The sequence below is a fragment of the Rattus norvegicus genome, chromosome 4, assembly GCF_036323735.1.
Source record: "Rattus norvegicus strain BN/NHsdMcwi chromosome 4, GRCr8, whole genome shotgun sequence".
NCBI lineage: Eukaryota > Metazoa > Chordata > Mammalia > Rodentia > Muridae > Rattus > Rattus norvegicus.
The window spans coordinates 12,680,932-12,692,933 of record NC_086022.1 but is presented as its reverse complement, the minus strand read 5'-3'; positions in this window follow the sequence as shown (position 1 = coordinate 12,692,933).

Here is a 12,002-nt window from a genome sequence, read left to right as displayed (position 1 = left end):
CCCACCCCCAACCCCTGGATGCCCAAGTCTATTCTGCTAGCCTGGTTCAGTCTGTACCTTACCCAATACCCCTGGCTGAGCTCTCCCTCACATCTACAATACCTAGGCATGATCATGTCCTAATTTTCACTCAATGGTGTTTCTGGATATCAATTTCCAGTGATACTCTAGGACTGTACTCTCAAGTGGTGTTAAGACCACAAGAAAATAAGGACCATTAGACCATATAAGGATCACTACATCCTGACCTGGGTGAGTTATTATGGGGTCTTCACTTTGTCCAGCACAGGGTTTAACAAGGAACGAACATTGGCAGGTACTTGTGAAAACACAAGCCAAGGTGACTTTAAAAAGTGTAATCAGTGGACTTCCCACTATTATCAAAGTCAAATAGTGAAGGCTAAAGGCAGCCTACAGTTATGACTGTCCTTAAGCACTCTGAGAATGCTCCTTAGACAGCCTACAGTTATGACTGTCCTTAAGCACTCTGAGAATGCTCCTTAGAAGAAACTGACCAAAACCTCCACAGACAGGCATGTCTGGGAAAAAAATCAGATTTTGTTACATAGTTTAAATTCTTTATGTATTTATTTTTACGTCTGTGGGTGTCATTCCACAGGTATGTCTGTCTGCCATGTGCATGCCTTTGGAGGCCAGAAGAGGGCATCAGATCCTCTGGGACTGGAGCTACAAGTAGCTGGGAGCCACTGTGTAGGTGCTGGGAGTCAAAGCTAGGACTTCAGGAAGAATGGGCAGTGCTCTTAGCTCCTGAGCTATCCCACTAGACTTCCTGCATGTTTACAAGGAAAGGTTTTGAAGAGGATTAACAATTTTTAAAAAATACCATAGACTTAACAGATCGAATCCAGGACTTCCAAGAGAAGAGAAACGGACCTACTAGCCAAAGAATAAGCCACAGTTACGGGTAAATTACAATGTTTTGACTCATTTAGAAGGAGAAAAGTGGCCGCCATCTCCCAGTTGTTGGAATTACAGGTATGCATGCATATCACACTCAATTATTTAGCAACTGTTTAACAGCTAATACATGGTTTAGGGATGATGAGAGGATTCAGAGGGTACTAGCGCTTGCTGCCAACCTGAGTTCTATCCCTGCAACCCACATGCTGGAAAAGAAGCGACTCCTGCAAGCTGTCTTGTGACCTACATGCACATGTGGGCACACACACACACACACACACACACACACACACACATACACACACACATGAATTTACACATGTTTACATAAACACATACACAAATAAATAAATGTAAGTTTTAAAATAATAAATGGTTTATGTATATATGTGTGCTGTAATTACCTGAAAGAAAATAGTGTTGGGAAACCATGAATCACCCACATTCCAGAGCCAGTGCTCCCCCACCTCCAGCCCACCTTTACTGACTCAGCACCAGCATCCTCAACATCACCAGCAGTCAAGTCTCCATGGCCTGTTTTTTGCTATTCACATGCTCCATATTCCTTATAAAGCCCACACCATCATGGCCTCCTTCCTCTCTCTCTTTTGCACCCCTGCTCAGGCAGCCTCTTGCATACTTCTACCCTACACACACACACACACACACACACACACACACACACACACACACACACACACACAGAGTAAATCCTTCACATGAAGTCCGTAGGGTGCTGTGATTGTGTGACATTCCTTGGCTCTCTGTTCAACACAAAACAGTTACTTTCGTGTCACGATCCAGGTAGGAGATCCTGCCCGTGCTCCTTTTAGGGGTCTGAGCTGCACTGGGACCCTTATTCTGATTACACCCAATAAATAGACTCGCCTTCCAGCTCACAGATCTCTGGGCACTGAATCCGCCAGTTGCAATTTGGTAAGTCTCCCCTTGGCTGGTGTCATTGATTTCAAGACCAAAGGAGTGACCGTGAATATCAGAACCCCTCTTGAGAGCAGAGGCACCCCTAGCTACCGTCTTTTTTTTTCCTTTTTCCCTTTTCCTATTGGATTTTTAAAAATTTATTTAATTTCTAATGTTATCCCTTTTCCCAGTTTCCCACCATAAACCCCTATCCCATCCTCCCTCCTCCTTCTTCTATGAGGGTGTACCCCCACCTACCCCACCCACCCCTTCCTGCCTACCCACCCTGTCATTCCCCTACACTGGGTGGGGGGTGGGGCCCAGCCATGGCAGGACCAAGTGCTTCTCCTCCCATTGGTGCTCAACAAGGCCATCTTCTGCTACATATGCAGCTGGAGCCATGGATCTGTTTATGTGTACTCTTTGGATGGTGGTTTAGTTCCCTGAGAGCTCTGGTTGTTGGTATTGTTCTTCCTATGGGGTTGCAAACCCCTTTCTCTAACTCCTCCAATGGGGACCCCATTCTCAGTTCTATGGTTGGCTGCTAGCATTTGCTGTATTTGTCATGCTCTGGCAAAGCCTCTCAGGAGATAGCTATATCAGGCTCCTGTCAGCATGTACTTCTCGACATCAGCAATATTGTCTGGGATTGGTGTCTGTATGTAGGTGGACTGGATCCCCAAGTGGGACAGTCTCTGAACCTAGCCACTATCTTTAAGGCTGATCCTCTTCCAACACTTTCCCTTGGGTGAGGCTTTGTTTTTAAGCTCAGTTTTTGCCTTTTGACTTCACTCAAAAACCCTAGTACCATGGAGTCTCCTGAAGATGTTAGTCCTAACCCTTGCTGAGTGCAGAGATGACCCAACGTTAGGGGGTAGTCTTCTGCCCTGAGTATTCAGATGCTGATTTCTACCCCCGGAGATCTGGTTGCAGACTGGAAATTGGCTAAGCATCTCCAGTGTCAATGTTTTCCATCACTTCTGATTGGTTAATAAAAAGCTGGTCAGCCAATTAGCTGAGCAGAAGAGATAGGGTGGGACTGTCAATCAGAGTTGGGGGTGGGGGGAATGTATCCTAAGAGATGACAGAGGAGAGAAGTGGAAAGGCTATGGAAGGACCAGAAGGATTTACCATAAGGTTGTGATGAGAGAGCAGCCATGAGAACACACATGGACCAGAGCAAACCAAGGCAAGACTCAAGACTTAGACCATAGGTAAAGGACCACATGGCTGAGATATAGGCAGCCTAGTCAGGTTAGAATAGCTCAGAATTTTCCCAGCTTGCAGCTTATTGGTACTAGTTTTCTGTGTTGTTTATTTGGGAGTCAAACCAGGCTAGAAGTGTAGGGTGTAGAAACACCTTACAGTAATTTGGGAGCAAAGGCATATAAGTCACAACACCCCCCCCCCGAATTACATTTACAACCCAGTGAACAGCTTGTGTCTTCCCTGGTTGGTCTTCCCTAAAGGGTTAGGATATACCCCCCTTCTTCACCCCTGGGAACTATGTTGTTCACACCTTCTGGCTCCCCCTTGGCACTGCCTATGCCCTGAAATACTCACTGCTGACCCTACCTGCTCTTGGGGGTTGGAGGAAAGGTGGCACAGAATCCACGACACAGACTACAGGAGCAGGTGAGAAATGCTGCAACAAACACATCTGAACACTGCTGCAAGCCCCTTAAATATCCTCCATCTGCACTTCATTGGTCCCAAGAAAGCATCTCTTCTAAACAGCAGTTACCAATTGGCTGACATTGACTGACCAGCAATCCTTGGTCTCTCAGGAAGTCCTCAACTAGGTCCTCCTTCAAGAGATGCTTTGGCAGCTGCATGGCCCCCAGTGTTTATGTAGAGGTGGCAGCTGCCTTTCCTCCTTTATTTCTACACTTTTGTTTTTAGATATTGACAGCCTAGTGGGAGCCAGGGTGCCATTGCCTCAACATCGTTGACCCCACTTCAGAGGATTCCCATGTACTGGACCATGCCTGTCTTAGGTTGTCTGGTCTTCCAGGATATTACCCATCATTGACTATCAGCCGTCAAAGAGATATCACTCTGGAGGCTTGTCACACAACGGGGAGATGAGGAAGAGCCTACATGGTGGTCTCATGGATCTCTGACATCCCAGCTTTGATCACTTCCTTAGGGGACCACAATCAGGATTTTCGAGAGCCATCAGCACTTGGAAAGTCACCTTATTTATGGAGCACTGCCTGGAGATATGCTGTACGAGATGCTTAAACAAAATAATTTCATATGACAATTCCTCTCATGATAGCATAAGTGGCTATGCATGAGGGGGTCAAACAGCCTGTTAATATTGTCCCACACTTTTCCCAAGAATCTGGCATCTAGGGAGAGCACCTTGGTCGCATTTGAGGTTAGCTATGTTCTTCCTTAACATCACAGAATAGTTAAGGACTTTGTCTGGCCAGGTACCTTCAAGATATTGAGCCAACTATTACCAAGCTTGAGTGGCATTGTGTACCTGGTAAAGGGTGAGGCAGATGGAGTGAAACCTGGGGTCACATGCCAATAGAGACATGTCTAACAAGGGCCAGCAGTTCCTCCAGTAAGTCAATCTATTGTAAAATGAGTATGGCTTGATAAAGATGTTGATTTAGTACCTCCTACACCTGTAGCGCTTCAACTGACTTAGAGACTACAGCATGGACAGTCTCTGCTGTAGTGGCTCTCTGGGTCAAGGCAACAGCAACTGCTGTTGCCCCAGCAATGCCTGCAATGCTGGCCGCGATGCTGGCAGCTGTATTACCAAAATCCCTCTTTCCATGGTGTAGGTGTTGTAAGTAAGCTGGGTCATCAGAGTGACGGCTGAAAGTGAGTGGTGTTCACCACAAGCATCCAAATGGTGGCTGGTTCCCTCATCAGGATAGCCATTGTTGAATACCCCATCCAGCAGGCGGGCAGGAGACATTTCTCATTAAAGAAGATAAAGAAAAAGGGAGGTCGGACAAAGACTGAAGTGGCTCTCCATCCAACCTGGCTGCCAATGGTCACATTCACAAGGGTTGCCCCGGTCCACATTTTCGCCAACTGGTTTATATGGAAATATGTCCCATTAAAGAGACAGGCACCTTTTAGGAGAGTAAGGGGGTGCAAATCAAGACACTTAGACGGGTCACATAAATCCTAATTGCTCATAATGGAGTCATATCAGAATCTAATTGAATCCCTGTTAACATAGGGAATAATATTGGAAACATCCTGTGGGGTAAACCTCCACATGTCAAGTGTGAGGTTAGATGACAATACTGGGCAGTCTCTGGCAAATTTTATGCCTAGTGCAGTCTGGCAGTACTTCTAAGGTAGAAGTGGGCATTTGAGGAACCCTCGGACAGTGAGGCAGGGGTGGACATGATATGCTTGGGGGATCCTTTGGGGGTTTGAAATCAGTAAGGAGAATGTGAAGTTCCATGCCTAACATGGTGCCATAGGTCCCCCAAGGCCATATTGTGTCATTGGATACAAGGGCCGACAGGGGACATTGGTGGTAAAGGAGAGAATTTCCTCTGTGGGCCAGGTGCCTTCTAATCATCATGAAGGGCAAACCTAAACTCACATTGGCAGAGAAAAGAGTAGGCTGGGAAGTTAACTGCCACAGGCAAAAGAATGGGAGCAGGGCTCATCAGCCCTCCCAAGCTGAAGAAAAATTAACAAACACAGAATGAGCATTGCATCTCTTGGTCCTGGTCTTCTGGCTCCTTCATTGCCTCCTGTTCCCTAGCTGGGTGAGCATCTCTCAAGGGCACCCATATTGACGAAGTTGCCTCCTGGGGGGAAAACTTCGCCCCCTTGTCAGAAGCAGAGCAGGCGTTCGTCATTGAGAAGTTATTGGGTCCCTCCATCTAACCATCGTGAGGGGAGTGTCCCTCTGCACAAATGCCCAGTGTTTGTAAGCAGGGCTCAGCCCTTTTTCATTGAGGGAGAGAGAGCTCACATGAAACAGGACCTCCACCCAAGCTAGGTGTGAATGTCTTTTGGATTCTGGGGAGGTGACCTGAGCAAGTGCTCCCTTCAAGGAACAATTTGCTCTTTTTAGGATTACTTGGCCTTGAGAATTATAAGGTATCATACCCAAAGGAGTGACTGATTCTCCATGAGGATAGGAAGACACTGAATTGCTGAGACAAGTAAACAGGTTCGTTGTTGGTTTTGAGTGCCATTACCAGCATTGCTGATTTCATGGCCTTAATAACAGGAGAGGCCATTTCACCTGTCATAGCCACCCTGTATACAAAGGCGGAGCAAGTATCTACCAAAGGCTGGGTAATGGGTGACATCTATTGGCCAGATTGCATTGGGGAGCAGAGTGCTAGGGTTAACTCCTGATCTGCCAAGGGGACCTAGTGGTGCAAGAGGTGTGCAAATTACACAAGACCTTGCAAGATGTTTACATTGTGACATAGGCAATTCAGGCAAGAGCTCATGTAAATTCTGAGGAGAAAGGTGAAATTGCTGGTGTAACATTCTGGCTTGTTCTAGCAACTCCATGTCTACAGCCAGAATCAGGGCATCAAGTCTCTCATTTCCTTCTGCTAGTATGCCAGGCAACTTAGGATGCAATCTTATGTCTGAGATGAACCATGAATGTGCCCTATTCTTGAGAGCCTTCTAGTTAGATTGCATGCAGACATGTATGGGGCTGTTTCCCTCTTTAATATAGGAGGACAGGGTCTGTATTGCGTATTGTCTATCTGAGAAAATGTTAACTGGCTCCTGTTAGCAACACTCAAAAATTTTCAGGAGTCCAAATAATTCAACTAGTTGCACTGAGACAGGATTAGGGAGAATGTGAACTGTGTCCTTTTCCCCCAGGTCTTTGGATAAGAACTCCATATCTGGTGTTATTAGCATCAGAAAATGCCATAGTTGCCTTGGGAATGGGATGAGAGCTAGATATGCTATGGGGTTTAACAGTAATTGGCAGCTGGGACAAAGCAGTAAGACACTTGTCTGGTGGCATGCGATTATCACAAGCCTGTGAACCCTGCCACCATTTCCTAAAAGCTAATGCAATCTGCCCATAATGATTGAGGATATCGTAAGGAGAATGGTAGAATTATTTTGTCTGGTTCCCTGTTATAAGTTCTCCTTGATAAGCCTCTCACTTTAAGGGCAAGGTGAAAGACAATGTCAAACTCTGAGGTAACCTTAAGTAAACCAGAGTGGGCCTGGTGCAGCAATATAAGGGGCCCATTCTGGCATAACACCCCTAGGACCACTCAAGGGACCACAGAATTATGGCCAGGAGGGGTTTCCTTGGATCATGCCTTTTCAGAATTGATACAGAAAGGAACGCCATAGCTTTCTGTAATAGGTTGCTAGCCTCCTAGTCCAGAACAGGCAGGAAAGGTTTGAGCCAGTTAACAGTTCCACATAATCACTGTAACTCCACAAGGGAGTAGGAGTATTTTGACATGATGGAGAAGGCCAGGGCCTTAATCTTGTCAGAAGTAGAAAAGCCCAGGAAGGCATATGGGCAAATGCTCTGAGTCTCTTTGGGAGCATCCTTCAAGTTGAGTTTTCCTAAGTGAAGCAACAATTGAGAGGAGACCCTTTTCAAGATTGGGCAGGCTAGGGTATGCAAGCATAATATCATCCCTGTAGTGGATTACAAGGACAGCCCTGGGGACTTCCTGTATGGCTTCAGTCACATATATCTGACAAATGGCCAGAGAATTTTTCATGCCCTGAGGCAGACCATCCACTGATATCTTTTAGCTGGTGTATACATATTAAACTTCCATACTGTGAAGGCAAAACAGCATCTATCCTGGGGAGCCAGAGGGACCTGGAAAAAAGCTACCCTAATATCTAGGATCATCCATCCCATGGTACTTGGGTGGGATAGCACTAGGATGAGGCAGTCCCGCTTGAATGGTCCCCATTTTTTTATTGACTCTGAGTTCATTGCTATGGTAATGGCAAGATATTTTATTTAGAAATAGCTAAGAGAAGTTAACAGACAGCGGTCCATATTACTTTACATACATAGTTTTCAAAAAATGTCAGAAACCCACAGTATGTGACATTTAATGTTATTTATTCTTTAGTTATTGAGACATACTGAGCTCCTAACAGCTTCCCATGTGTGGATTCAAAGAAGCAGCTCAGCATCTCCATCTCAAGGTGAGGTTGTGCATTGTGGCTAGGTAGTCACTGGGCAGAAATTGCCTATTTCCCTACAGACCTGTACCGCTCATGAGAGGACACAAGTACAGGATAGGATAGCGTAGTTCTGCTGAGACTATAATATAATAATTCCTGTTTTACAAGGTCGGTCAGATGATCCTGGGCCAGAAGGCTGAAGACTGATGCTCCAACTTCCTGACACATTGGGGCTGTATGGGTAGGCAGCTGTCTCTACAACTTGTCTCAGTTCTGGAAGCTGTGTTAGTCTTCCTATATTTTCAGATAATATTGGTCATTCTCGGATTTCTGACAGGGCTGAAAGACTAGTTATAGTCTCATGGCCAACCTGGGCTATTTAGCATTGAGAGGACATATTTAAGATGGTTTTCAGATAGTCTACAAGCTAAACCAGGACATAACAGATATGGAATTATAAGCCTTTTTTAAGTTAGGATAAATAACAATGTTCTATTTATTTGACAAAAATAATGGACTGGATGTTAGGTGTATCTTATGCTTTATAATTTACAAATGGTAATAGTTGTGTTCATTTTTTTTGAGAGGAAAGAGCCTTTTAGCTGGACAAAAACAGGGAAATGTGGGTTGCTGTCTATACACACATAGGGCAGGTACAAGATGAGGCTAGAGCCTGTGATTGGGCAGTGGAAAAGAAAAGCGGGCTGAGAATTTTAGAGACAGTACAGAGTACAGAGAGACAGAGAGGAAGGAAGATGGAGGAAGTGAAAGACAACCCAGATCCATGTGGCTTTAAATAGCCACAGGTAGCTCTGAATATCTTATAAGGGATGGATAATTACAGGACAATTCATCTTATCTAGGTGGGCAGTTTATATCAATAGCAATTGGCTCTGAGTTCATTGTGTGGACATTTTGTGAGGGTGAGAATCTGACTGATAAATTACAAGCCTCTAGAGTTTCTATTTTACTGGGTTATAGAGATTTATGTCAGCTAACCACAGGGACGGATGTGTGGGAATGTGAGCAGAATCTGCCGCAAGAGATCCGCAAGATGGGTGGTCACTGCATGGGGCTAGCCATGGAGGCATTGGGACTGCTGGGGCCAGAGAGAAGGCGGGAATAGTGTGGGGTTCATATTTTTATTTCATGCAACATCAAGTAGTCATTTTTGTGGCCTGTTGGCCTCCAACTCCCGTAATGGAGGGACTGGACTGGAATCTCCAATAGGGGAAACCTCAGTGATTCATTTTTTGTTATTATAGTGATGTCTGCCCCTGTGTTAACCAACCCTGTAGTGGGTATACCATCTAAATGTGCAGTCCTCACCAGGGAGTGAGGAAATACAGGCAAGGTCCAAAAGACTCCAGACCAAGCAGGGGTCCCTCTTACTGGCGGGGCTGAAGGGTGCTCCTTATGGAGTATAAATTGTCTTCCTGTTTTTCAGAACAGCAATCCTTAGCCCAATGGAAACCTTTGTTACAATGAGGACATTTGATCTTTAGCCTGACTGAGAGGCAGTCCCATCTGAGGTGACCAGGCTTAGCATAGCCACATCAGATGCGATCAGGGGGCCTTTCAGGGGGCACATTTTCTGTCTATGCTCCATGACCAAGACATCAATGGAGGCAGTCAGGGTTGCAATGGGGTCCGTGCCAGGGTCCACATCACAAGTGGGAACAACCCATTTACAAATATCATCATTCCTTATGGGCATTGCGTACAGTATAGTTGGACCAGCATTGACACGCCCTTCCATTGCCTCAGTCACACAGGACAGGAAGTCCTCGAAGGATTCTCCAGACCACTGGACAAGATTTCAAAAATAAGAAGGGTCCCAATGGGGGGCAGGCCTTAAGGGCCTTGAAGGCAAGATCAGCAACCTAGTTAAAATAAGCATGCACTCCAATAGTGGCCTGAATGACAAGGTTAATATATGCCCCATGGCCAGTAAGCATATCAAAAGTAAAATTAAGGTGATATTCCAAATTAATCCTAGCCTGATTCTCAGTCAAGTCATGATACGCAGACCTCCAATTAAAAAACATGGCGGGGTCAAGCAATGCCCTAAGGAGATTATACCAATTGTGATCAGTCTGGAGGTTCATAGCCCATTGCTTCAGTACCTGTTCAAAATAATGGGAATCTGGGTGGGCTAGAATTATTGGCAACTTTTCTAATTGGTGTCAAGTCTGCCAGAGGGTGGGAATCCAGGGCCTAGTCACCCCATAAGGGCCAAGATTGACAGGGAAAGCTTCATGATATACCTGAGAAGAATGAGGCCCCTTGAGGAGTGGCAGTTCAGCAGGAGGGACAGGCATCGCAAGAGTGACCACTGTAGGAGTAACTGATGGAAAACAAAGTCCCCCTAAGTTACCCAAAGGGTAAGCTGGGGATAACCCCAATAGGGCCAGAGCAGAAGGGCTAGTGACTGAGGGGGGACCTTAGGCAGCAGTGCAAGAGGATGGCTTGGAGCCTGATGGCTGGAGGGTTGGAGCAGAGGTGCCCTCATCCTCATTGCTGAAATCAACCTGTTTGCCTGGAGAAAGTGTCCCGGGGTCAGTAATGGAACCTGATCCTGGCAGTGTTTGTTATGGGCAGCTACCACTTCCTCTGGGGAAGAATTCTTAAAACTGGTGATGACCGCAAGGAAGATGTGGACAAAGAACAAGGGAGGGATAATCCCAGACTCTGCCTTGTGCTTTAAGGCAAGGAAGAGAACACACATCCAGAGATCAGGGTCACACATGTTCTTCGGGGATATCCAGGGGGCCTCCTCCTAAAATTGGTCCAGGTTGTGAGTCTTAACCTTGAGACCATCAATAACATGAAAGGTTTTCAGAGCCCTAATCTGGGATAGAGGTAGAGGGGAGGGAATGACAATATGACAGAGGAGGTGACAAAAGTCACATACTAAGTAGGGGACCCTCTCAGGTGTAGCTCAAAGACCTTCTGTCTGCACAGTGTCCCTGGGATGAAAAGGGACCTGGGAGACCAGCCCCTATGTTAGGTACCAGGATGAATACAAACCAAAAGTGAAAAAGAGCTGACAAAGACAAAGAAGCCAGAAAAGATGGCCACTGCATGCTCACCCTTGCACCAAGACCAAAAGTGAAAATATGCCACCTAGAAGAACAGGAAAAAAAAAAAACAAAGAAGGCAGAAATGAGCTCCAGGTACTCACCTTCTCAGGACTCACAACATAAAACACTAAGGGGCCAACTCACCAAAGAGGCAACTGAAGGGGACACGATAGCAACACCTCAAGGACAAGAGGGTTTCTCTTTTTTAAAGGATTAATGATGCCTCTTGTAAATTCTCTAAAATGTCAGACCTCAACTCCATTTATTGCAAACTCTTTTTCTACTCACCAGGTCAGAGGTTGTTTCCCCAGAGCCAAACGGCAACTTGACTTTACCCACATGTGCTCAGTCAAATGTGTTAGGTACCTACTGGTCTTAGTGGATACCTTCTCAGGGTGGATATAGACATTCCCCACTGCAGATTCCTTCATGGCCTTGGAAGGGAAGGTGTGACACAGTATCCTACTCCTGGAGCAGAGCCAGCAGGATGTAGGCCTCCACAAATGTGGACAGTTGCTGGCGTGAGGCTTGTTTGTATAACACTTATATATATAAAATTTTGCTTCATGTTCCTCCTTCAGGAAATATTCTCCCTACCAATATTAATGACTCCATGATAATTAGAAACAGCATAAGTACAGGAGTCAAGAGTTTGTCTATGTTCCTCAGTAAAAATTATAAATGCTGTAACCTTCAAAACAGCCCTTAAGACTGTGGGAAAGAACTCTGAAAACATGAATTCAAAAATTACATAATTTCTCATCTATGCAAAATGTAAGGATGCAATATGAACTGTATGAGGGACTTCACAGACCTACAAAAACAAAGGCAGCTGCACAAATAAGCTATCTTGTCAGAAAGATACAGAGGCAGGCAGATTCCTGAGTTCAAGTTCAGCCCGGGACAGAGCAAATTTAGGTCCAAGCATGATGGGAATGGTAATCT